General features: G+C 38.3%; 1 long non-coding RNA gene across 1 annotated transcript in view; it reads right to left on the bottom strand.

Annotated features, from left to right (window-relative positions):
- Window positions 1-2,163: 2,163 nt before the first annotated feature.
- The window catches only part of LOC141278348 (uncharacterized), a 400,162-nt gene continuing 375,668 nt past the window's right edge, over window positions 2,164-26,657 (bottom strand). Inside the window, exons 5-6 of the long non-coding RNA XR_012330925.1 lie at window positions 4,490-4,534; window positions 2,164-2,495 (exon numbers count right to left, since the gene is read on the bottom strand). This is a non-coding gene — a long non-coding RNA (uncharacterized lncRNA). The remainder of the gene's footprint in view (window positions 2,496-4,489; window positions 4,535-26,657) is intronic.

Raw genomic sequence — 26,657 nt, 5'->3', positions numbered from 1 at the left:
TTAAAAATCTGTTGTAGCTTGTAGTCTTATCTTAATAAAAGAAAATAGAGATAAAATGTTCATGAGTAGATAACTGTTTAGATTGAGAACTGTAGGACACACACCAGGTGTGGTTGGCTTTGGAGTGGGGGAGTAATGAAATGGATAAAAAGAATAGATGATATTGATGGAGCTATTATACATACCAGGCACTATTCTAAATTGTACATTCATAAGGCAATCTCTATCACACCTCTGTTACAAAGATACTACTGTTATTTCCATTATACAGATGAGAAAACTGAGGTACAGAGAATTGAAATAACATGTCTAGAGTTAGAACAGAAAATTATCTAAGAGGTGGAAACAGGATCTGAATTCATGTAGTCTGAATTTATAGTCTCACCTCAGCCACTACACCTTATGGTGTGAGATCGGCCTGTACTTCAGAAATATTTTCTTTCAATATTATAGGTTTCTGTGTGGTTTGAATATTATCATCAAACACATATTACTTAATAACGCTAATATAATGCATTTGCAAAATGAGATCATATATGTGAAAGCATTTTGTTTCATAGCCTGTCACTTGCTGTACTTATATAAATTCAGAGCTCTAAGAGATGCTCATTATATTAAAAAAATAAAAAGTTGGTTCACACATCAATATCTCTTCACACAGCCTTTGCTAGGGTAAGGGAAGTTGAAAATAAGACAGTTACATCCCCAGTTTTACTGGCATTTTCTTCATAATGTGACTCGTGATTGCTTTGCAGATGGAGTCAGATTATCAAATTGTGCCTCCTTCTAAACCCACTCATGTCAATTGCACATCAGACAATAACTAGCAAGTGGTGTCAGTGCCCCATCGTCAGAGCTACTGTTGGCACAAAGCATCTGGGCCAAGAATAAGAATGACAAGTGTATACATTTCCAGCTTTGCAATCAACATGGAAATTAGTCAGCTTATAGATGCTGAGTGGTCTTATAGAGAGAGCCCCAGCTGCAGACAAAATGCCAAACCGAGGATGATAAACAGAGCAGAGGGATTCAGCAGCTTTTCTTTTCAGCTGCTTGAAGCATGAAAGCCTTGGCAGTAGGGCGGGGCAGGCAGGAGTTTCTGAATTATTTCAGAAATGGAGGGGATCTTCAAGGCATAGTGTTCTCCTTTGAGGATCTTAAGGCTCAGGAAGGGACTAATGGGAGGTCACACAGCAAAAGAGAAGAGGGAGGAGGTGAGGTGTGAGCCCAGCACATGGGTGCAGCCCTTGGCTTTTTTTGCATCATTGAATTCATACATCTATTCATTCATTCATGTGTGGATCTATGTATTTGGGCACTTACTTATTAAACAAGTATCTGTTGAACGCCAGTAGTCCATTCTCCTTATTGCAGCCAGAATCATCTTTTAAAATTCTCATTTCTCTTCTTCCCAAAGGCACTCCAGTAGCCTCACATTGCTCTTAGAATATAATCCCAATGCTTTACCAAGACCTATGAGGCCAAGTAGGATTTGGTCCTTGCTTGCCTCTGTCAATTCATCTTGTACTATTCTCATCCCCCATCATCTCCATCACCACTGCAGGGGAGGAAAAATAATTCCCCCTCTCCCCTTTTAGGTTCTTGGCACCCCACTTGTTATAAAGGACATTAACAAGAGAAAAACAAGTTTGATAAACTGTATACCTCCTGTATACATGGGAGATATCTAGAAAAGCTGCAGTGGCCCAAGCCATCACCTTAAACACCATCTCCAGCTAAAGACAATAGATGTTGGGGGAAGGGGAGGCAGTTGTGGGAGGCTTTCAGGAAAAGCACAGTGAACAAGAGTGTGGTGCGATGCAGATTTAAGTCTGTCTTCTCTGTCGATAAGAGATAAGAGTTTCTAGAGTTTAGTCTTTTCCTTCTTCCTGGTACATAGAGGGAGACATCCTTACAAATGGAGATTTTCCTTATAAATGTCAATTTCTCTTACAAAAAGGGTAACTTCGGCTTGATTGTCAGAGCTTCTCCTATGTCTGCTGTTAGTTAAAAATAATCAGTGTAACATCCTCTTATGCCAAAAAGGTATATTTTGGGGTGACAGGTTCTGCTTCCTTTCACCAACATCCGGTCACGTGTCAGGTGTTCTGTCCTGAGGTAGCACTAAGCCCTGCCAAGCCTCAGGTCTTTGTCTTTGCAGTTTCCTCTGCCTAGAATGCTCTTGCTGGCTCTTACATGGCTGGCTCCTTCTCATATTTCAGCCTTAGAATAAAAAGGTAACTTCTCCGAGAAGTCTCCCTTTAGTGAGCTATCTAAGTTACCCCTACTATGGTTCACCTTCTGGCACCTGAATTTTCCTCTTGGTCCTTCACTGTCATCTGTGTGTATCTTCTTCTGTTGGTTGCTTGCTTGTTGCTTGTCTTGTCCATGGTCATAGTCCCCGTTGTGTCTGACCCGTAGCAGCCCTTAGAACATGTTTGTGGAGGGAGTGGATGGTCCTCTAGAGCTGAGACGTTCTGTCCTAGGCATCAGGGCTGCAAAGGTGAATATAACAGATCACTGGCCTGTTGAGAATCAAATGAAGACTGACAGACAAAAAAGTACACAAACATTAAAACAGTACCGTTTGTTGATCCATATTTCAACCTTACTAGACCTAGAGCCCCCTTTTAAGAAAAATATTTGTAATGTTCTCCTTTCATATCCTCTTATGAAGTTGATAGATAATATAACCACCTTTGATGGGTACTTTTATAAAATCAAAGTAATGCTCTAAATAAAATATGAAAGGGAAGTGAGAGAAAACCAGTTTATAATAAATCAATATTATTCAGTGCCTGGATACAGTTATACTAGAACGCGTATCTACTTGTAATGAATGTGTTTGGATTTGAGGGAAGCAAGACAATATCTAAATGAGGATAATCAACACTTTTCTTACAGCTACTGTTTTGAAATTGGGACTTACACACACACAGACACACACATTTAGAATCATAATGACTGTCACAGCTACAAATGCAAACTGATCCAAGTGTGTCGTAGCAACAACCCAAATACTAGGAAGAGCAATGCTGTTGATTGCATGGTTTACCAAAGTGATGAATGATTCCTGGTAAAGTTCTGAACAAAATAAAATATAATCTTCCCTTGACTTGACTGACTTTATAGTTACATTCCTAGAAAATTCATTTCTAAAAACCACGCTAAAAATATGATTTTTTTTCCATAGGTAAAATGGAGTTAGGTTCTAGGCTCAAGTGAATTAGAAACTGGTTTTATACTTCCTAAGAATCTGTCAGGATATTCAAGAGTTTCAGGGGAAAAGGACAATTTTTCTTAGTGTGAAGGCTCATTGGCTTAAAGCATAATATTGTTGTGAAGAGTTCAGGCTTCAGAACCAGATGAGCATGGGTTTGAACCCTAGCTACACAGCCTATAAACTCTACCTTCTTGGGCCATCATCTGATCTTTCAGAGCCTCGATCTCTTCTCATTTAATGAGATTATGGAAATAATAATCCCCATTTCACCAGTTGTGAGGATAAAAGTAAATAATGAATAGAAAGTACTATGTAACTAGCACACAGTACATGCTCAGCAGATATTAGTTATTTTCATGAGACTTTCTCCACTCAGAAAAGACATGAGGTTACTTGCAGAAGATGTTAATGCGAAATGTATATGATGATAAGTATTGTAATAGGGAGATTTTAGGAAACATTTCAACTTTGGGTTTTCAACTTTTGATCTTCCTCTGGATCTATCTGAATTAGGGAGGTCATTCAGAGGATTTTGATGTGGGGGGGAAAAAAACAGTCAAGTACCCATTAGAGGTGGTAGTTAAAACATTGTCGAAGCATTGGCTGTATTTATATGAAAACAGCTCAATTTGCCTACAGCAGAAACTAGCTGTCTGGGAAGAAATGTAATATTCAAACAGCTTGTAATCAAAACAGCTACCCCACACCTGGGAAGAGCATCTTAATAATTTTTTGGAGTAAGACAAGGGTAGAAATCAAATGTTTTTCTTCGCAGCAGCAGTAATAACAGTAATGTTAAAACACTTCTTGTTTTGTTTTTCTATTTTTCTCCCATGTGATGACTCCTTTGTTTGATTGTCACTGAGCACAGGAAGTGGCAAGGTTTGAGAGTATAGCTTGTGTCCTCATCAAGGTAAAGAAATCAGGCACTTCAGAGAATAGCCTATACTTTTGAGTAAGATACTCTTCAGTGAATTATCCAGGCAGCCCTGGGATGAACCATCTGAATTATAGTTTCATGGGACCGGAGAAGAACTTAATGGCGATCTGGTCTCCCCACCGCCACCTTTTGAAGTTTGAATGCCTTCTAATGAGTCCTTTCCAAGCTTTCAGGTGAATTCTTCAACACCTTTAGTGACATGGGACACATCTCCAAAGGAAGTGTGCTCTGACCTTGATTAACATTTACTGTAAGAAATGTCTTCTTTACATGGAGCTGAAAGCCCATCGTCTTTCACATGTATGAAAGCAGCAACTGGGGTCTACCTGAGTCTTCTGTTCTCTTGGCAAATGTTTCCATGTCCAAGGAACCTATAAGAAACAATATTCTAAGAACTCGGATATAGGAAAACTTGAGGCTTTAGTCCTAGAATAAATTACTCAACATTAACAACAAAAAAGAAAAAATTGAAATCCACACATGTTCAGAACTCAGATGTGAGCCAGGTATGACTAAGACTTCTCTCCCACCTAGGTCTACATTTTTCTCTGACTTTTCAATTTAAGTTTCCACTGGGCTCTCGGATATGGGCTGTGACATTCATGGAGGCATCCACATTAGATAGATGCATTCATCTATTCGTTTACCAAAGAGGTAGTTATTCCTGAGCACAGTCTGTCTCTCGAGCTTCTTCATTGTTCAATAGGGTTGAGGTGACTGACTATTGATGTCTGTCATGGGTAAAGTAGTGGAGAAGGCCTCCATCCACGGTTTGGTGCAGTGTGTTTGTGGGTCCTATTCCAGGCCTATCCGGAGTGCATAAATACATACCACATGAGTACTAGAGATAGGAAATGCTGCTGGAAGAGAGAAGAAAGATGCCATTGTGTGATGGAAACACTTACTGAAAGAAACGTGCCTTGAATTTGGATGGATAGAAAGGAGGATAACATTCCAGGCAAGAAGAGGAGCAGATATAAAATAGAGAGAATGGAATAGCCATATTGTATTTGGGGACACAGATGAAATCAGTAGACACTTGTCCCAGAAAAATGGACAAGGAGAGGTTTAATAAATATAAGTGATGCCAAAGTAAAGTCAGGAAGTCCAGAAAGACCTCTGTGTAGTTCCAGTAACTGTGAGAACTAACAACAGGACATAACACGTGCTTCTCATTTTGGCAATGACTTTCAGCAAGAGAGAGAAGCTTAGATCAGATTATTTGTCTAAACCGTAAGCCAGTATATTCAAGTTCAAGTTCACATTTGTAAGTATAGAAAATAGTTTATTCTGCACAAAGGAAATGAATATAATTTCATAATTGTTCTCACAGTATCAATCTAAGAATACCCCTTAAAATAATTGTGCAGATAAATGAAAGCATATGGGAATTTTTGAAAAATCTGCTGTATAACCTTGAGGTTTCATTGCAAGACAGAGAGCAAGTTTACAGTATCCCAAGACCATGTATTCTCATTTGGGGCATTATTGACTCCAAGGGGGCAGAAGTTGATCCTTGGAAGGAGGAGCAAAAGATTTTACTCCTTATGCATAAATTGCAGATATATAATATATAAATACATATACCATATATCTGTGACATTAAAATTTCATGGGGCAGCAATTAGGTTAAAAAATTTTTTAAAACCTCCAAAATTATTTTAAAAGACTCCTTAAAGGAGTAATGATGAAAAGGTTGACAAATAGTTCTCTAATGGAAGGTTGGTTGGTCAATCAAAAGAAGATCCAGGATTGCAAGTTTAGAAACCTTATTTTTGTTAATAACAGAGTGTAGACCCAGCTTTCAGGAGTATTGTCATCATTAATCAAGATCATAGAAACTCATAAAGACTCCGGCATGCCTGCAGGGTTTCTCATTGTAAATGGATAAAGTGTTACATAAGCTAGAATATCTCTGTAGAATTTGTGTAGCACCACCACCTTTCTATACAGAAAGCTACATAAGAAACCAAAAACAATCAAAATTTCTCTTGGATAGCAGGAAACAGAAAAAGGAATTTACTTATTTCATTTCAAACGCATGGTGGCATAGTTTAGCAGACCCTTTCACAGCTAATTCCCTCATAAGGAATAAACCTGCCCTGGGAACTGGGAGCTCCCAAGAGTGAATCAGACCTAATTTCCCTGGATGGTTGCTGCTACTCTTTGCTACTGGGGCACCATTTTCTTATGCTTTTGTAGCTGACCTCTTCTGGTTAACACATTACTTCTTTAAATTGATTGGCTGATAAAAAGGAACGAAATTGGGTCATTTGTAGAGACGTGGATGGACCTAGAGACTGTCATACAGAGTGAAGTAAGTCAGAAAGAGAAAAACAAATATCGTATATTAATGCATATATGTGGAATCTAGAAAAACGGTACAGATGAACCGGTTTGCAGGGCAGAAATAGAGACACAAATGTAGAGAACAAACGTATGGACACCAAGGGGGGAAAGCGGGGTGGGATAGGGGGGTTGTGTGATGAATTGGGAGATTGGGATTGACATATATACACTAATATGTATAAAATAGATAACTAATAAGAACCTGCTCCATTAAAAATAAAATAAAATTCAAAATAAATAAATGAATAAATTGATTGGCTATTGTGTCACATCTGATAGCGAGTAAGGACTCTTTAAGGTGACTTTCCATATCTCTAATCTAATCAGTTTTCATTGTTGAACTCTGAGCAGGCATTAGTATTGATATTTATATCTTGGTTGGAACAGCTCCTCACTCTTTTCCTATACAAATCTCGAGGTGGTAACATCACTTCAGAATTGCCTGAAGAATATGGTCAGGGGTCCTTTGTGTTCTCTAATGCCTAAGGTGTGACTTAGGCATTATAGACAGAGTACAGGGCTCCACCCACACCCACTGAGTCATTATTTCTGAAGGTAGGCCTGAGGAATCTGTATTTATTTTTTAACATCTTTATTGGAGTATAATTGCTTTACAATGGTGTGTTAGTTTCTGCTTTATAACAAAGTGAATCAGCTATACATATACATATATCCCCCTATCTCCTCACTCTTTCATCTCCCTCCCACCCTCACTATCCCACCCCTATAGGCAGTCGCAAAGTACCGAGCTGATCTCCCTGTGTTATGCGGCTGCTTCGCACTAGCTATCTGTTTTACATTTGGTAGTGTGTATATGTCCATGCCACTCGCTCACTTCATCCCAGCTTACCTGTCCCTCCACCCCTTGTCCTCAAGTCCATTCTTTACGTCTGTGTCATTATTCCTGTCCTACCCCTAGGTTCTTCAGAACCATTTTTTTTTTTATAGATTCCATGTATATGTGTTAGCATACGGTATTTGTTTTTCTCTTTCTGACTTACTTCACTCTGTATGACAGACTCTAGGTCCATCCACCTCAGTACAAATAACTCAATATCGTTTCTTTTTATGGCTGAGTAATATTCCATTGTATATATGTGCCACATCTTCTTTATCCATTCATCTGTCCATGGACACTTAGGTCACTTCCATATGCTGGCTATTGTAAATAGGTCTGCAGTCAACATTGTGGTACATGACTCCTTTTGAATTATGGTTTTCTCAGGGTATATGCCCAGGAGTGGGATTGCTGGGTCATATGGTAGTTCTATTATTAGTTTTTTAAGGAACCTCCATACTGTTCTCCATAGTGGCTGTATCAATTTACATTCCCACCAACAGTGCAAGAGGGTTCCCTTCTCTCCATACCCTAGCCAGCATTTATTGTTTGTCGATTTTTTGATGATGGCCATTCTGACTGGTATGAGACAATATCTCATTGTATAGTTTTGATGTGCATTTCTCTAATGATTAATGATGTTGAGCATTCTTTCATGTGTTTGTTGGCAATCTGTAGATCTTCTCTGGAGAGATGTTTACGTAGACATTCTGCTCATTTTTGGATTGAATTCTTTGTTTTTTTGATATTGAGCTGCATATAAATTTTGGAGATTAATCCTTTGTCAATTGTTTCATTTGCAAATATTTTCTCGCACTCTGAGCGTTGTCTTTTCATCTTGTTTATGGTTTCCTTTGCTGTGCAAAAGCTTTGAAGTTTCATTAGCTCCCATTTGTTTATTTTTGTTTTTATTTCCATTTCTCTAGGAGCTGGGTCAAAAAGGATCTTGCTGTGATTTGTGTCATAGAGTGTTCTGCCTATGTTTTCCTCTAAGAGATTTATATTGTCTGGCCTTACATTTAGGTCTTTAATCCATTTTGAGTTTATTTTTGTGTATGGTGTTAGGGAGTGTTCTCATTTCATTCTTCTACATGTAGCTGTCCAGTTTTCCCAGCACCACTTATTGAAGAGGCTGTCTTTTCTCCATTGTATATCATTGTCTCCTTTGTCATAGCTTAGTTGGCCATAGGTGCGTGGGTTTATCTCTGGGCTTTCATTCCTGTTCCATTGATCTATATTTCTGTTTTTGTGCCAGTACCATACTGTCTTGATTACTGTAGCTTTGTAGTATAGTCTGAAGTCAGGGAGCCTAATTCCACCAGCTTCAGCTTTTCTTTTTCAAGATTGCTTCAGCTATTTAGGGTCCTTTGTGTTTCCATACAAATTGTGAAATATTTTGTTCTAGTTCTGTGGAAAAGCCATTGGTAGTTTGATAGGGATTGCATTGAATCTGTAGATTGCTTTGGGTAGTATAGTCATTTTCACAGTGTTGATTCTTCCAATCCAAGAACATGGTATATCTCTCCATCTATTTGTGTCATATTTAATTTCTTTCATCAGTGTTTTATAGTTTTCTGCATACAGGTCTTTTGTCTCCTTAGGTAGGTTTCTTCCTAGGTATTTTGTTCCTTTAGTTGCAGTGGTAAATGGGAGTGTTTTCTGAATTGCAGTTTCAGATTTTTCATCATTAGTGTATAGGAATGCAACAGATTTCTGTGCATTAATTTTGTATCCTGGTACTTTACCAAATTCATTGATTAGCTCTAGTAGTTTTCTGGTAGCATCTTTAGGTTTCTCTATGTATAGTATCATGTCATCTGCAAACACTGAAAGCTTTACTTCTTCTTTCTGATTTGGATTCCTTTTATTTCTTTTTCTTCTCTGATTGCTGTGGCTAAAACTTCCAAAGCTATGTTGAAAAATAGTGGTCCAAGTGGGCAACCTTGTCTTGTTCCAGATCTTAGACAAAATGGTTTTAGTTTTTCACCATTGAGAAGGATGTTGGCTGTGAGTTTGTCATATATGGCCTTTATTATGTTGAGGTAAGTTCAGTCTATGCCTACTTTCTGGAGGGTTTTTATCCTAAATGGGTGTTGAATTTTGTCAAAACCTTTTTCTGCATCTATTGAGATGATCATATCGTTTTTATCCTTCAATTTGTTAATATGGTGTATCACATTGATTGATTTGCATATTTTGAAGAATCCTTGCATTCCTGGGTTAAACACCACTTGATCATGGTGTATGATCCTTTTAATGTGCTCCTGGATACTGTTTGCTAGTATTTTGTTGAGGAATTTTGCATCTCTGTTCATCAATGATATTGGCCTGCCGGTTTTTTTTTGTGTGTGTGTAACATCTTTGTATGGTTTTGGTATCAGGGTGATGGTGACCTCCTAGAATGAGTTTTGGAGTATTCCTCCCTCTGGTATATTTTGGAAGAATTTGAGAAGGATAGGTGTTAGCTCTTCTCTAAATGTTTGATAGAATTCTCCTGTGAAGCCATCTGGTCCTGGGCTTTGGTTTGTTGGAAAATTTTTAGTCATAGTCTCAGTTTCAGTGCTTGTGATTGTTCTGTTTATATTTTCTATTTTTTCCTGGTTCAGTCTCAGAAGGTAGTGCATTTCTAAGAATTTGTCCATTTCTTCCAGGTTGTCCATTTTATTGGCATAGAGTTGCTTGTAGTAATCTCTCACGATCCTTTGTATTTCTGCAGTGTCAGTTGTTACTTCTCCTTTTTCATTTCTAATTCTATTGATTTTAGTCTTCTCCCTTTTCTCCTGAAGAGTCTGGCTAATGGTATATCAATTTTGCTTATCTTCTCAAAGAACCAGCTTTAGTTTTATTGATCTTTACTATTGTTTCCTTCATTTCTTTTTCGTTTATTTCTGATCTGATATTTATGATTTCTTTCCTTCTGCTAATTTTGGGATTCTTTTCTTCTTCTTTCTCTAATTGCTTTAGATGTAAGGTTAGGTTGTTTATTTGAGATGTTCCTTGTTTCTTGAAGTAGGATTGTATTGTTATATACTTCCCTCTTAGAACTGCTTTTGCTGCATCCCATAGGTTTGGGTCATTGTTTTCATTGTCATTTGTTTCTAGGTATTCTTTGATTTCCTCTTTGATTTCTTCAGTTATCTCTTGGTTTTTAAGTAGTGTATTATTTAGCATCTATGTGTTTTATTTTTTACAGATTTTCTCCATAATTGATATCTAGTCTCATAGTGTTGTGGTCATAAAAGATACTTGATACAATTTCAATTTTCTTAAATTTACCAAAGCTTGATTTGTGACCCAACATATGATATGTCCTGGAGAATGTTCCATGAGCACTTGAGAAGAAAGTGTATTCTGTTGTTTTTGGATGGAATGTCCTATATATATCAATTAAGTCCATTTTGTTTAATGTGTCATTTAAAGCTTTTGTTTCCTTATTATATTTTCATTTTGAATGATCTCTCCATTGTTGAAGGTCCAGTGTTAAAGTCCCCTGGTATGATTGTACTACTGTCAGTTTGCCCTTTTATGGCTGTTAGCATTTGCCTTATGTAATCAGCTGCTCGTATGTTGGGTGCATAAATATTTACAATTGTTATATCTTCTTCTTGGGTTGATCCCTTGATCATTATGTAGTGCCTTCTGTGTCTCTTGTAATAGTCTTTATTTTAAAGTCTATTTTGTCTGATATGAGAATTGTTACTCCAGGTTTCTTTTGTTTTCCATTTGCATGGAATGTCTTTTTCCGTCTCCTTACTTTCAGTCTGTATGTGTCCCTAAGTCTGAAGTGGGTCTCTTGTAGACAGCATGTAAACAGGTCTTGTTTTTGTATCTGTTCAGCCACTGTATGTCTCTTGGTTGGAGCATTTAATCCATTTACATTTAAGGTAATTATCAATATGTATGTTCCTACTACCCTTTTCTTAATTGTTTTGTGTTTGTTATTTAGGTCTTTTCTTTCTCTTGTGTTTCCTGCCTAGAGAAGTTCCTTTAGCCGTTGTTGTAGAGCTGGTTTGGTGGTGCTGAATTCTCTTAGCTTTTGCTTGTCTGTAAAGGTTTTAATTTCTCCATCAAATCTGAATGAGATCCTTGCTGGGTAGAGTAATCTTGGTTGTACGTTTTTGCCTTTCATCACTTTAATTTGTCCTGCCATTCCATTCTGGCTTGCAGAGCTTCTGCTGAAAGATCAGCTGTTAACCTTATGGGGATTCCCTTGCATGTTATTTGTTGTTTTTTCTTCCTGCTTTTAATAATTTTTCTTTGTGTTTCCTTTTTGATAGTTTGATTAATATGTGTCTTGGCATGTTTCTCCTTGGATTTATCTTGTATGGGACTCTCTGTGCTTCCTGGACTTGATTGACTATTTCCTTTCCCATATTAGGGAAGTTTTCAACTATAAACTCTTCAAATATTTTCTGAGTCCCTATCGTTTTCTCTTCTTCTTCTGGGACACCTATAATTCAAATGTTGGTGCATTTAACGTTGTTCCAAAGGTCTCTGAGACTGTCCTCAATTCTTTTCATTCTTTTTTCTTTATTCTTCTCTGCAGTAGTTATTTCTACTGTTTTATCTTCCAAGTCACTTATCCATTCTTCTGCCTTAGTTATTCTGTATTGATTCCTTCTAAAGAATTTTTAATTTCATTTATTGTGTTGTTCATCATTGTTTGTTTGCTCTTTAGTTCTTCTACGTTCTTGTTAAAGGTTTCTTGTATTTTCTCCATTCTATTTCCAAAATTTTGTTTTCTGTTTTTTGTTTTTTTTTGTGGTACGCAGGCCTCTCACTGTTGTGGCCTCTCCCATTGCAGAGCACAGGCTCCGGACACGCAGGCTCAGTGGCCATGGTTCACGGGCCCAGCCGCTTCGCGGCATGTGGGATCTTCCCGGACCGGGACACGAACCCGTGTCACCTGCATCGGCAGGTGGACTCTCAACCACTGCGCCACCAGGGAAGCCCTATTTCCAAGATTTTGGATCATCTTTACTATCATTCCTCTTAATTCTTTTTCAGGTAGACCTCTTATTTCCTCTTCATTTGTTTGGTCTGGTGGGTTTTTACCTTGCTCCTTCATCTGCTCTGTGTTTCTCTGTCTTCCCGTTTGGCTTAACTTACTGTGTTTGGGGCCTCCTTTAAGCAGGCTGCAGGTTCGTAGTTCCTTTTGATTTTGGTGTCTGCCCCCAGTGGCTAAGGTTCAGTGGGTTGTGTAGGCTTCCTGATGGAGGGGACTAGTGCCTGTGTTCTGGTGGATGAGGCTGGATCTTGTCTTTCTGTTGGGCAGTACTGTGTCCAGTGGCATGTTTTGGGGTGTCTGTGACCTTTTTATGATTTTAGCCAGTCTCTCTGCTAATGGGTGGAGTTGTGTTCCTGTCTTGCTAGTTGTTTGGCATAGGGTGTCTAGCACTGTAGCTTGCTGGTCGTTGAGTGGAGCTGGGTTTTAGCACTGAAATGGAGATCTCTGGGAGAGCTTTTGCCGTTTTATATTACGTGGCCCCGGGAGGTCTCTGGTGGACCCGTGTCCTGGACTCGCCTTTGCCACCTCAGAGGCACAGGCCTGTCACCCGGCAGGAGCTCCAAGACCCTGTCAGCCGCACGGCTCAGAAGAAAAGGAAGAAAAAACAGAAAGAATGAATGAATAAAATTAAAATAAAATAAAGCTATTAAAATAGAAAATAAAAAATAATTATTAAAAATAAAATCAAAAAGTAAGAAAGAAGAAAAAAGAAGAAGAGAGCAACCAAACCAAAAAACCAAACCCATTAATGATAACAGTGCTAAAACTATAGAAAAAACAAAAATCAAAACGGACAGATAGAATCCTAGGCCAAAAAGCAAAGCTGTACAGGCAACATCACACAAAGAATCACACAGATACACACTCACAAAAAGCAAAAAAGGAAAAATATATATATACTGTTGCTCCCAAAGTCCACCACCTGAATTTTGGGTTGATTCGTTGTCTATTCAGGCATTCCACAGATGCAGGGTACATCAAGTTGATTGTGGAGATTTAATCCTCTGCTCCTGAGGCTGCTGGGAGAGATTTCCCTTTCTCTTCTTTGTTCGCACAGCTCCTGGGGTTCAGCTTTGGATTTGGCCCCGCCTCTGTGTGTAGGTCGCGTGAGGGCGTGTGTTCTCCGCCCAGACTGGACGGGGTTAAAGGAGCAGCTGATTTGGGGGCTCTGGCTCACTTAGGCCAGGGGGATGGAGGGGGACAGAATGTGGGGCGAGCCTGCGGTAGCAGAGGCCAGCGTGACGTTGCACCAGCCTGAGGCATGCCGTGTGTTCTCCCGGGGAAGTTGTCCCTGGATCACGGGACCTTGGCAGTGGCGGGCTGCACAGGCTCTGCGGAAGGGGGGTGTAAATAGTGACCTGTGCTCACACACAGGCTTCTTGGTGGCTGCAGCGGCAGGCTTAGCATTTCTTGCCTGTCTCTGTGTTGTGTGCTCATAGCCGCGGCTCACGCTGGTCTCTGAAGCTCATTTAGGTGGCATTCTGAATCCCCTCTCCTCACGCACCCTGAAACAATGGTCTCTTGCCTCTTAGGCAGTCACAGACCTTTTCCTGGACACACTCCCGGCTAACTGTGGCGCACTAGCCCCCTTCAGGCTGTGCTCATGCAGCCAACCCCAGTCCTCTCCCTGGGATCTGACCTCCGGAGCCCGACCCTCAGCTCCCAACCCCCACCTGTCCCGGCAGGTGAGCAGAGAAGCCTCTCGGGCTGGTGAGTGCTGGTCGGCACCGATCCTCTGTGCGGGAATCTCTCCGCTTTGCCCTCTGAACCCCTATTGCTGTGCTCTCCTCCATGGCTCCGAAACTTCCCCGCCCCCCCCCCGCCCCCCGCAGTCTCCGCCCACGAAGGGGTTCCTAGTGTGTGGAAACTTTTCCTCCTTCACAGCTCCCTCCCAGAGGTGCAGGTCCCGTCCCTATTCTTTGTCTCTGTTTTTTCTTTTTTCTTTTTCCCTACCCAGGTACGTGGGGAGTTTCTTGCCTTGTGGAAAGTCTGAGGCCTTCTGCCAGCGTTCAGTAGGTATTCTGTAGGAGTTGTTCCACATGTAGTTGTATTTCTGATGTATTTGCATGGAGGAAGGTGATCTCCATGTCTTACTCTTGAAGGTCTCCCCACGGAATCTGCATTTTTTTTTTTTTTTTTGTGGTACGCGGGCCTCTCACTGCTGTGGCCTCTCCCGCTGCAGAGCACAGGCTTCAGAGGAACAGGCTCAGCGGCCATGGCTCACAGGCCCAGCTGCTCCGCGGCACGTGGGACCCTCCCGGACCGGGGCACGAACCCGTGTCCCCTGCATTGGCAGGTGGACTCTCAACCACTGCGCCACCAGGGAAGCCCAGTATCTGCATTTTTAGTAAGCACTCTGTATAATTCCAACATCTGCTGAAGCGTGAGCAAAACTGTTTTTGGTACTCTGAGGCAAGATTTTCCTGTTGCAGGAAGGGTGATCAGACCTTCTTTCCTAGGACATTGTCAAACTAGTGACTCTAGTACCAGCTGACTCTCTATATTTAATATAAATGCTTGGTTATGTCAATCTTAACCCTCAAGAAACACTGGTGAAGTTATAGAACAAAAGGTTTACTGTCACAAAATTTATCATCACCTTTCATCCCAAAGCATATAAATGTTCCTAAGTGAATTTATTCTTCACCTAGATGGAGCAATCCTCTTTCAACTCCATAATGCCTTAGAAATATTACATTGGAGTCATGGAAAGACTTCTGGGGCTGGGTCTGAAATTTGGAGTTAAAAGCCTGGCCCCCTAATTATCTTTTCTTTGTAAGTAACTAGCTTAGCATCTTTGGGCTGTAGTCTTCTAATTGGTTAAAATAGGATCAAAAATTTCCTGGTTATTTAACAAGTTATTTGGATTACTTAAGGAAGGAATAGTTGTTAAGGCAGCATGAAAAAATTTAAAAGAATTCATAAGAATGTAAGGTATTATTATTGAAAACTTATTCCCAAGTGTAACCATGCTTGTGATGGGTATAATTATTTTTTTTCATATTATGCTAAGTTAATGGTGATGGGATTGAGAAATGTTGAGTTGAAGACAATTTCAAGAAGCAGAGATTAGATGTTATAAATAATCACTGGAAGTGAATGTAGGTGTCTGAATGTGAAATGGCACCCGCAGAATTTCCCAGGAACCAAGAGTGACATTTAAGCAATTGAAAATATCAGCGGAACGAATAGACTCACAGAACACGAATTTATGTCAAAAGAAAATAGAAGTATAGTGTTGCTTCTGAAAAAGAAGAGAGACTTTACAAGAACATTAATAACATGTCTATCACACAGCCTTCTCTACACAAGAGAGAAAATCCTTTCCCTATAAATCTACCTTAGATACAATGTCCTGCTTACTCTTTCTAAAGCACAGCTCTGCTTATGCCAAAAACTTCTTTAAAGTCTTTGGTGTCTCCTGTTTCCTCTCCAAGCTCAACCCTTTGGTGTAGGATTGAAGACTTTCCAAAATCTAATCCTATCCCACATTTCCAAACTCACTCTCTCACTGTGTCTCTTCACTCATTATAGTTTCAACCAACAGTATGCTTTGTATTTCCCAGATTAATCTGTATTTTTCATATCTCTGCCTTCTATTTACAGCTCCACATTCTAACTCTTTTTCGTGCACACATGTCTAATATTTTCCAATCCATCAAGGCGAAGTTGATATATTACTGCTCTCATTTGTAAATTAAAATCCCACATTAAACCGGGTTAACTTATATCACTATAAAATTGAAAAGGCCATACATTGCGTGCACTTAAGGTATACCTGGATCTAGCTGATAAAATGGTGTCATCAGGAAATCTGTATGTTTCTATCTCTTGGCTCTGATTTCTTTTGTATTGAATAGATTTTTCATCAACATCTCCTTTTGAGGTGCAAAAATGGCTTCCAATAGCTTCAAGAATATGTTCTACTACCATACCAACCCTACAAAAGTGAGAACATCTATTTGTTACTGTGTTCAACAAAAGTTCTGGGTAGGCTTCTCACGGCTGCCATTGGATCACGTGCCCATCTCTAAGGTAACTACCGTGGCTGGGGAATGTGGTACTTTTATTGACAAAGTCATATGCTGACCCTGGTCTTGGGGGTGAGGTTAGTTCCACCTATACTATAGAAATGGAGAGTGATGGAGGATGAGTTCTGAAAGGAAAATGTTAATTCTACTAACAGAAGAAAGGGGAATGGATGCTGAGATGGCAGAGACATGAGATTCTACTTCAACCATTTCTTCTAGCTGGAAGTAACATCTTATCCTATTAAAATCCCCATAACAGTTGTTAGCTTTCTATCTTGCATTACAGTTATCTATGTACCTGTCTCATTTCCTCATTAGCCTTTAAGATCCTGGAGACTAAATGGAAGCGCCTAATCGTCATTTTCTTTCCCACACTGCCTTGCAGGATGCTTTGTTCTGCTTTGTTTATTTTCTACTCACTCTGGAATTACAAACAGGGCACTTAACCTCCTTGGACCTATTTCTTGAAAAAGAGGTATTGAATAGATCATTTCTAAGCTCCTTTCTAGTGTCAAAATACTCTGAGTCTACTATATAATCAAATAGTCGTTGAGTGAATGAATATAACACGGGGGAAACGCAAATACTGTCATACCTTGGATCTGTTTGGATATGCTTCAGGAATGTCAGTTGCCAACTGAATTAAACACCCAAATCCAGGAACCCAGACTGTTCAATATAAAGAGTATCAGAAAGAGTATTTTCCCTCACTCTGGTTTTCTGCACATGTAATGCATAGAATTAGGAATTGTTATCCCGTTTGCTACTTTAATGTAGGAAGATGTGAAGGCTCAGTGTTCCATGGAAGGGAAGTGAATCAGAGCTTGCTTTGTTAGCTCATGTGAGATGAAGAGCCTGAACAATACTGGGTTACTAAACCCAGAGAACCTGAGTAGAAATAAATATGGGAGAGGTAAATAACCGGAAGTGAATAGATTATATGATAATAAACGTGACCTTGAGTGAATCCTTGCTAAATGTGAGGCACTATACTGATGATATGTTTTTTCTTACATAATTTTACAGTGATCCTATGAACTAGGTCTGTTATCCCCATTTACAAAAGGGAAAACGAGAATTAAGACTTATGAAAGTGGCTTGCAAGAGCTGACTCAGCAGCAGAGATCTTAATCCCAGGTGGTTCTGTTCTGAATCCAGAACCCAGACGTTCAAATCACCAAATTCTCTTGTGTTCAGGGTCATTCTGCATCAGTGTGTTTTATTTCTTCCTACAGGTTCTCAAACTTAAGGTTACCCCACCCCCGCACTTTTGCTGAGTTCAGAAAAAGATAACCTTTTTCCACTTAAGTATTTTATAGAGATTAAGGTGCAGATTGATCCTGATCATTCATGTGACTTGTTGAGGGGTCCATAATAACCACACTGGCCGGGGAGCTTGTCTCCACGTGACAAGCTCCGGGAGATTTTATAGAATCCTAGAATCTCATGGTTGCAAGAAATGTTATCACTTATTTAGTACAAACCCCCGTCTCAATCTGATTCTTTGCTCTGATTTAGAACACATAGTTATGGAAGTTAAAAGTAGTACATGGCACAACTTGACCCAGACATCCCATAGGCAAGGGGATTGTCTGCCCAGAGGGAACAGGGTATGTTACTGTCGGATCTCTGTGCTGCTGAGCGAATAAAATCCAGTTTGGAAATACGGGGTATCTGGTTTTACAGTGGCTCTTTCACAGGGTAGAGGACCAGAGTATGGCCCTATTCTAGTATCTGCTACCAGCTATCTCTTTGCTCAGGTTATTCCACTGATTACTGTTAAACCAAACAAGGGACTAGGTACATGCATGTGTGTGAGATGTACAATGAAGTAAGACTATCGATCAGGCCACGATAGCCAAAGCATGGGGAAAACTCAGATTGCATGTAGGAATAAAGGAACATACGCTCACGACCAGATAGTCAGTATGTTTTCAGATATTCAGTGTAATTTTGCTAAGCCATGAACTGACCATAGCCGATAATTTAAAATGATTTCTTCAGTCTTGCTCTGGCTTTCTTAAAGAGGCAAATCTGTAGGCTTTTCTGTGATAACAGCAAAATGAATGGAATATGGCATGCATAATTAGGGTCTAACTTGAAAACAGAGCTCACCTCTGTTCCCTGTTCTCATATTTGTCTCTCTGACCAGATTTCTCAAACACATAGTAGTGACCCACCATTTTCCACATCCACTCCTAAGTGTGTGCAAGATGAAGGGAAAGTCCACTGATAACCCCTTCTTCTTATGGCCTCAGTAGCCAGATGTGTAGCCATGCGGCCTCTGTGCATGTCTGGATATGTCAAACGCGTTGCCTCTGATCTCTTAGCTTTCCAGTCGGCTTATTCCCTGTGGCCCCCCGATAGCTGTGCTTCTTCAAAGCAGAAAACACAGAAGGAAGCCCTTGACCTTTTTCTAATTATAATTGCACAGAAAGTGGTAGACAAAATAAACTTAATGGAGCAAAGCACGTCGTCATGTAGATTCCCCTTATGTGTGCCCCAAATTCATTGATGGTGGGTCTTATTAAAGATGACAGGAGAAAAATCGGAAGAGTCAGTTTCTGTTTGAACCAGGCTCAGCAGGCCTGGTCAAGTCAGCTGTCACTTCGTCAGTCAGGAATTGGACAGCCTTTACGAAGTGGTTCTTAATTCATTAGTGCTAAGTGGCACGATTGATGTACAAGTATTCATGATTTGACACTTTTATCACAGGGTCACTGGAGAGGGGCATTGCATGGAGGATATCTACGTTCTCCAGATCCCAGTGGCCAGTTTATTTAATGAGCATTTAACTCCAGCTTGATTACCTTATTTTCTTGATTCTAGGGTACTATCATTTTAATAATAACTTTTCAGGGAAAACTCTTTTGCTTGAAATGAGGTTGATATATTCAATATATAGGTAATGTAGGTAATATACCTATTTATTAATTATATTACATGTTATATGTTATATATTATTTTTCTAGATACTATACTACATATTATGTATGTAGTAGATAAGTGGAAAGATGTTATCCTAGTTTAAATAGAATAATATAATATACAGGAAGTAGGTTTAGATCATTTTGTGTGTGTGTGTGTACATACATGTCCATAGATATGGTACTTACGTTTCCTTTCTACTCTTCTGACTAAGATGTTGTAAGTACATGGAGCTAGCAGAAAGCCACCCACTAAAGATACTTCTGAATTCTCTGAGTAGCTCAGATCCAGCCCTGGTGGCCTAGGTTTAACTTCAGACTTTCAATGAGATATAATGGTATTTATGATTTTAATGAAGAGAAATTATGTCCAAATAAGGACACCATACTGTCTGAAAAATAAATGAGCTGTCGCAAGCAAGATTAATCCGTATTTCTGTAAAAGTGGAGAGCAGAGAAGTAAAGTTTGATAACATCTCTCAGGAAAGAAGGAAAGAAGATGGAAAGAAGGAAAGAAGGATGCTGGAAAGGATGCAGGAAAGAAGATGGTGTATCCCATGAGGAGTTTCTAGTATGTGTGCTAAGATATTTATTGATTTACTCATCAGTCCTTTGGCAAATACTGACAAAGCAGTATATATTGTGCCATGCACTGTGCTGAGCTCTCAAGACATGACAATAAACAAAGAAGACATTTTTATACTTTTACCAAGCAGACAAAAGGGAAGGTAATCAATAATGAATGTGCAACTAAGTTATGGATTACAGACTGTGACAAGTGCAAAGAAGGAAACAAACGGGCATATACTAAGTACATCAATGCTGGGACTAAATTCCAGGAGCCTGTCATGAATAGAGCCTGGAAAAAAAACATTCTAGAAAAAGGGGGAAAACAGATAAAGACCCTAAATAAAAATCTAACAATAGGCAAATGTAGCCAGAGGACAGAGCAGGAGGGAGAGTGTAATGAAAGGAACTTGAAGAGGTACATAGGTCAGGTCAAATAGTGCCTTGTAGACTACTGTATGAAGTTTATTTATTAATTGACGTTCAAAGATCTCTTTCTATGCAATGCCTGTATCACTTCTGGTTTTTTGTTTGTTTGTTTTTTTCATATGGCTGAATCCTCTGGTACATGTTAAGAAGTAGAGATAGAGACTACCCTTATCTTTTTATTAATTTTGCAGATTGCTTCTAAAATGTAGTCACTATATATATTTGCTCTAGTCTTCTCATTGATATCCTTGGTCAGGTTAAGAAAATCACCTTTTATTTTTAAATGATAATAATTTTCTTCACAAAAAATGTTGGACTCTATTGCTTATTCTGCCTCTATTGAAATGATCACATTTTGCTCTCTATATCTGTTAAAATGGTATATTTTTATAGACTTTCTCGTTTTAAATAATCTTACAATCATGAGAAACCCTACTTATTCTGTATACCTCTATCTATATATTTGTGTATTTATTTTAATATGCTGATAAATTGTCTTCATTTATTTTCTTTAGTCTTTTTATCTGTGTTCCTAGAAGATATTGATTTGTGATTCTTTTCTATACTGTCCTTTTCTTGTTTGGAATTAAGATTATATGTGCCTCATACAATGAGTTGAGTAGCTTACTTACTTTTTCTACTTTCTGAAATATTTTTAAAATTTAACAGAATAACTGTATGGATTTTGAATCTCCTGTGAAGGGACCCTTTTACATGTGTTCAATTTTTCAATGCTTATTGGTTCATATTGGTTTTGGTCATTTATAGTTTTCTAGAAAATAATCCTGTTTTGTTTTCAAAATTATTGACATAAAGTTATTCTCTAATAATGTTTAAAGATTCTCCTATAGCTAGGGAATAGTATGCTGGTAAATTGTATCCCCCAAAAGAGCATTGATTTTTAGTGTTTGTCCATTTCCATGGTATAAATACTTTGGCATGGTAGATTTCAAGCTATCAACATGGCATCAGTGAACCTGGAATTGACCCATAATCAGCTCTCTAGTATCTTCTAGCTCCTGCATACTAGTGAGTTATACTTTTCCTTTTTTCCTTTCTGATTTTATTTATTTGTGCCTTTTCTCTGCCCCCTCCCCACCAATTTGTAAATCGGTCATTTTAGAGGGTTTTATATTCTATCAGACTGTCTTCAAATAATGAATTTCCAATTTTGTCAATTCCCTCTTTTGTTTTTCTCTCCTATAAATTTCAACTGTCTTTATTGTAATCTTTATGTGCTTCGGGTTGTCTTTACTTTTTTTTTAAAAAAAAAAACTTCTAGAGATTCAAAGGCATTTATTTTCCATTTGTTTAGTAACAAATCTAAAGGTATAGATTTATAAGTACTTTTTAGCTGCATGACGCACATTTTCGTTTGGTGTTCTCATTATCTCAGTTCTGCAGATCTAGTAATGTATGCAGTGTTTTACTTCAGGTGTCTAAAATGTATTCCTTTGCTTTTTGAGACAGAGGGCTTCCTTTTCATGAATGATTCCTAACTGATGCATGAAGGTCAAAGAAGATTACATGATAGCACCTCTTTGAAATCTGAAACCAGCTTTGTGTCTTTGCGCCACAGTTTATGCATGCCTGTAGAGTCTTTAAAGTCATTTCTTACCTTCTAAACTATTTAATTCCAGTCTTTGTAATACAGATATGTATTTACTATTTATTCTGATGAAAAGAAATTTAAAACATCCCTGAGGCACTCCTCCCCAAAACAACCACCATTAGTACTATCTCAACAAACACAATCCTTAAAGAGTTAAATGTAGTTATCAAAAAGCTATAGAACAGTGTCTTCAAATAAATTACTTTATAATGTCTATCTTCCATAGTACTCCATTTAGCATTCTTTTAACTTTTAAATACTGCTCACTTAGAACTTTCCTAGCCAAGCGTACATATGCTACTCATGGTTTATGTCCTTGAACTTTAATCAAAAAAAGTTTAAACTGATAAAATCTACTAAAGACAATGAAAGCAATGCAAATGATGCATTATATTATCACTGCCGCTAACTAAAAAACCAGGAATGCAAATGCAAAGATAATTGGTAGCTCCCATTTTTTGCTGCTCAGAAGATACTCAAAATTTAAATTCATCTCAGTAGGAATAGGGCATTACAATGAATTCCTTTTAAAAGTTGAATTCTTCTAATCTTAAGAGAATAATTTAGAGTATTTATCAGATATAGAGATAAATGTGTAGATTCACAGACATATGTGCCTATTTTTACCGGTTTAAGATTCTTACAGTCTTGCTGATTTTTTCTTGTCTATTTCATCTATCGCTTCTCATAGAGGTGTTTTAAAATATCCCAGTATGATTGTGGATTTGTCAATTCCTTTTTATGCTGTCAGTTTTTACTTCACATACTTTAATGCCAGGATTATGTGAACATCCAAAGTTAACAGGTTTTCTATCTTCTCAGTGAATTATCCTTTTTATTACTATGTAGTGTTCCTCTTTATTCCTGTTAATGAGATTTGCCTTGTGATATGTTATTTCCATTTTTAATATTGCTATCTAGCTCATTTTTATTTCAACTTCATTTCAGGAGTGTTTTAGATGTGTTTCTTCTATATAGGTCGTAGCTACATATTGCTGTTTTTATGTAACAATAATATTTGTCTTTTAGACAGTGAGTTCAGTTTCATTATGTTCATTATAATTATTGATGTGTTTGGACTTATTTCTATCATATGGTTACCATTTTTTTTTTCTGTGTTTCTTCCTTGTTCTCTCCTCTGACTTTTGTTGCATTGACAGAAAAGTTAATAGTTAATTATATAAAAATTCTATAGCTATTCAAGATTTCTATCCTTTTCCAAACCAAGAAAGGACCTTTGGCATATTTTAACTAACCCTTTCACCTTGTTATTTTTATTTTACTAAACAAATAAAAATAGTTGTCATATTAATTAGGTTATTAATACAACTTGACAAAAAAGAAAATAAATTTAAATTTCAGGGGCATAACAAAACAAACAGTTTTTAAAAATTTCTTTTCATGAAAAATCATGTCAGGCATCTCCCTTCCAAGCAGTGACTTGGAGACCCTCTTAGCTTCCATCTTGCAGGACATCACCAGTATAGTTCAGAATTATTGCCTGTTCCATGATGTCAGGGCTATGTCAGATCCAAGCAAAGCTAGTGCACAGCTTGTCCGAGCTCCTGGAAGTGAGTCTACATCTTTATTCCCTGCTTCCCTGGGCCCATAGCTTTCCCAGTTAAAAACTGACGGCCTTTATTGAACTATTGGTGGGGGATTACCCTCCAGGATTAGAGGTGATTTATCTCAGGCTCTGGCTAGAAGCCATGAGCTTTTCTCTAGACCACTAACATTAAGGAGGTGAGCTCCCTGTTCCCACTGCCTATTTCACTGCCTGCCCCAGGGAACCTTTGCCATCAGCCTTGGTCTTGTGTATTCCGAATCTGGTCCACAGAGCCAAAGGAGTATTGTAATCAGCAACTCACCATCGCATAGATTTCCACTTGCTTCTCTTTTATACCTACCTTTTCTTGTTTGATTTCTTCCATTCTATGGTTTGTGATTCATTTTAATATATAAGTAAAGGTGACCTATATACATTTTGAATATCATAAATATACACCAGTATACACTTTAACGTCTATTACAGATCATCCCATAAGATTAATTTTCTGTGTTCCTTCTTGCAAAGAGACATTTTAGCCCCTGTTAACTTTCACTCAAGAGCTGAACTACAGTCACTGTCTGTGATGGGCCCAGAGCAGCTCATGGCTTTGATTCTTCTCTTGTTATATATTTGTTCATTTATATTTCACATATCGTTGCCACGTATCTGGAGTGGAGCGAGCAAATCAAAGCATGAAATTACTGTATTACCTAGATCAGAAGAATCAGTCTAATATATTTCTATTATTCTAAGCAAATGGATTAAAATAAACTGTTGTCACAGATCCATAAATGCACACTACAGTGTGCAACACATACTAACGTGGTCTGCTTCAGTTCAGGTGGGAGGACTGTTAACGAAACCCTTTGGCTTCAGTGGACAATAGAGAAAACCTCAGATTGAGAGCTCTTAAAGACTGTTCCTATTACTCGAAGAGCCTTACATGAATGGTAGTGGTGTGCCTCACTCTCCGATATATTTGGTTCCTCCTCTGTCACTGCAGATGAGGTAAAAATGGTCTATATGCTGCTCACCAGAAATTTAATGTTGAAATGATTCATTTTTGCTTCACGTGAACTAAGCAACACACGAAACATCACTAAAAACCACAAAGGCTTAAGTTGTCTATCGGTCATTTTGTCACCAAACATTTGTGGAGTCACCACTCTGTTCTAGGTACTGGAAGTATAGAAGTACACAAAACACAATTTAAAAATGCCTGCCTGTATAGATGTAGAAACAAATAAGTAATATATGTAATATGTTGGACAGATGATAAAGATTATATTATAAAACAAAGCAGGGAAGTCATGTTTAAAATTGCCATCTTAAACAGAGTGGTCACTGAGAAGGTGATGCCTCTACAAAACATAAAAATGGTGTGTGAGCAAGTCACATGGACCATGTGAGCGACAGCATTGAGGTAGGGGTGACTGAAGCAGCTAAGCAGGGGTGAGAGTACTCAGAGAAGGGATCAGACCGCACTTGGAGGTAGGATTGCAGGATCATATGGGAGTTCCATTTTTAACTTTTTGAGGAAACTCCATGCTCTTTTCTTTAGTGGCCATACCAATTGACATTCCCACTAACAGTACACCAGTGTTCCCTTTTCTCCGTATCCTCACAAACACTTGGTATCTCTTATCTTTTTGATAATACCCATATTCCAACAGGTATGTGGTGGTATCTCACTGTGGTTTTGATTTGCATTTCCCTGATGACTAGCGATGTTGAACACCTTTTAATGTACTTGTTAGTACATTTGTATGTTGACTTTGGAAAAATGTCTCTTCAAGTCCTTTGCCCATTTTTTTTTTTTTTTTTTTTTGCAGTACGCAGGCCTCTCACTGTTGTGGCCTCTCCCATTGTGGAGCACAGGCTCCGGATGCGCAGGCTCAGCGGCCATGGCTCACGGGCCCAGCTGCTCCATGGCATGTGGGATCTTCCCAGACCGGGGCACGAACCCGCGTCCCCTGCATGGGCAGGCAGACTCTCAACCACTGTGCCACCAGGGAACCCCCTTTGCCCATTTTTTAATCACATCTTTTTTTTCTTTTTTAATGCTTTTGAGTTGTATGAGTTCCTTATATATTTTGAATATTGATCCCTTATCAGATATATGATATGCAAATATTTTCTCCCATTCTGCATTGATTATTTCTTTTGCTGTGCAGAAGATTTTTAGTTTGATGTAATTCCACTTATTTATTTTTGCTTTTATTGCTAATGCTTTTGGTGTCATATCCAAAAACTTGTTGCCAACACCCATGTCAAAAAGCTTTTCCCCTATGTTTTCTTCTAAGAGCTTTATAGTTTCAAGTCTTATGTATATGTCTTTCATTTATTTTAAGTTAATTTATGTGAGTGGTGTAAGATAGGGATCCAATGTTATTTTTCTGCTTAAGGTGATCCAGTTTTCTCAACACCATTTATTAAAGAGACTGTGCTTTCCCCATTGAATATTCTTGGCTCCACTTTCAAATATTAGTTGACTGTATATGTGTAAGTTTATCTCTGGGATCTTGATTCTGTTCCATTTGTATATGTGTCTATTTTTATGCTAGCACCATACTGTTTTGATTACTATAGCTTTGTAGTATGTTTGAAATCAGGAAGTTTGATGCCTCCAGTCTTCTTCTTCTTCCTCAGAATTGCTTTGGCTATTTGGGATCCTTTATGGTTCCTTACAAATTTTAAGATTGTATTTTTTCTATGTCTGTGAAAAATGCCATTGGAATTATGATAGGGATTGCATTGAATCTATAGGTGACTTTGGGTAGTATGGACATTGTAACAATGTTAACTCTTCTGATCCATGAACGTGAGATATTTTTCTATTTATTTGTGTCTTCTTTAATTTCATATTGGTGTATAGATTTTGCACTTCCTTGGTTTAATTTATTATTTTTGATGCTATTATAAATAGAATTTTCTTTATTTTTTCAGATACTTTATTATTAGCATATAGAAATACAAATGATTTTTGTATATTGATTTTGTGCCCTGCAACTTTACTTAGTTTATTTGTTCTAACAATTTTTTGCTAGAGTCTTTAAGATTTTCTATATAAAAGATCATGCCATCAACATACAGAGACAATTTTATTTCTTCCTTTCCAATGTGGAGACCTTTTATTTCTTTTTCTTGCCTAATTACTCTGGCTAGGACTTCCAGAACTATGTTG

This window comes from Tursiops truncatus, chromosome 3 (genome assembly GCF_011762595.2).
Source record: "Tursiops truncatus isolate mTurTru1 chromosome 3, mTurTru1.mat.Y, whole genome shotgun sequence".
NCBI classification, from domain to species: Eukaryota; Metazoa; Chordata; class Mammalia; order Artiodactyla; family Delphinidae; genus Tursiops; species Tursiops truncatus.
This window is presented reverse-complemented; position numbering and strand designations above follow the sequence as displayed.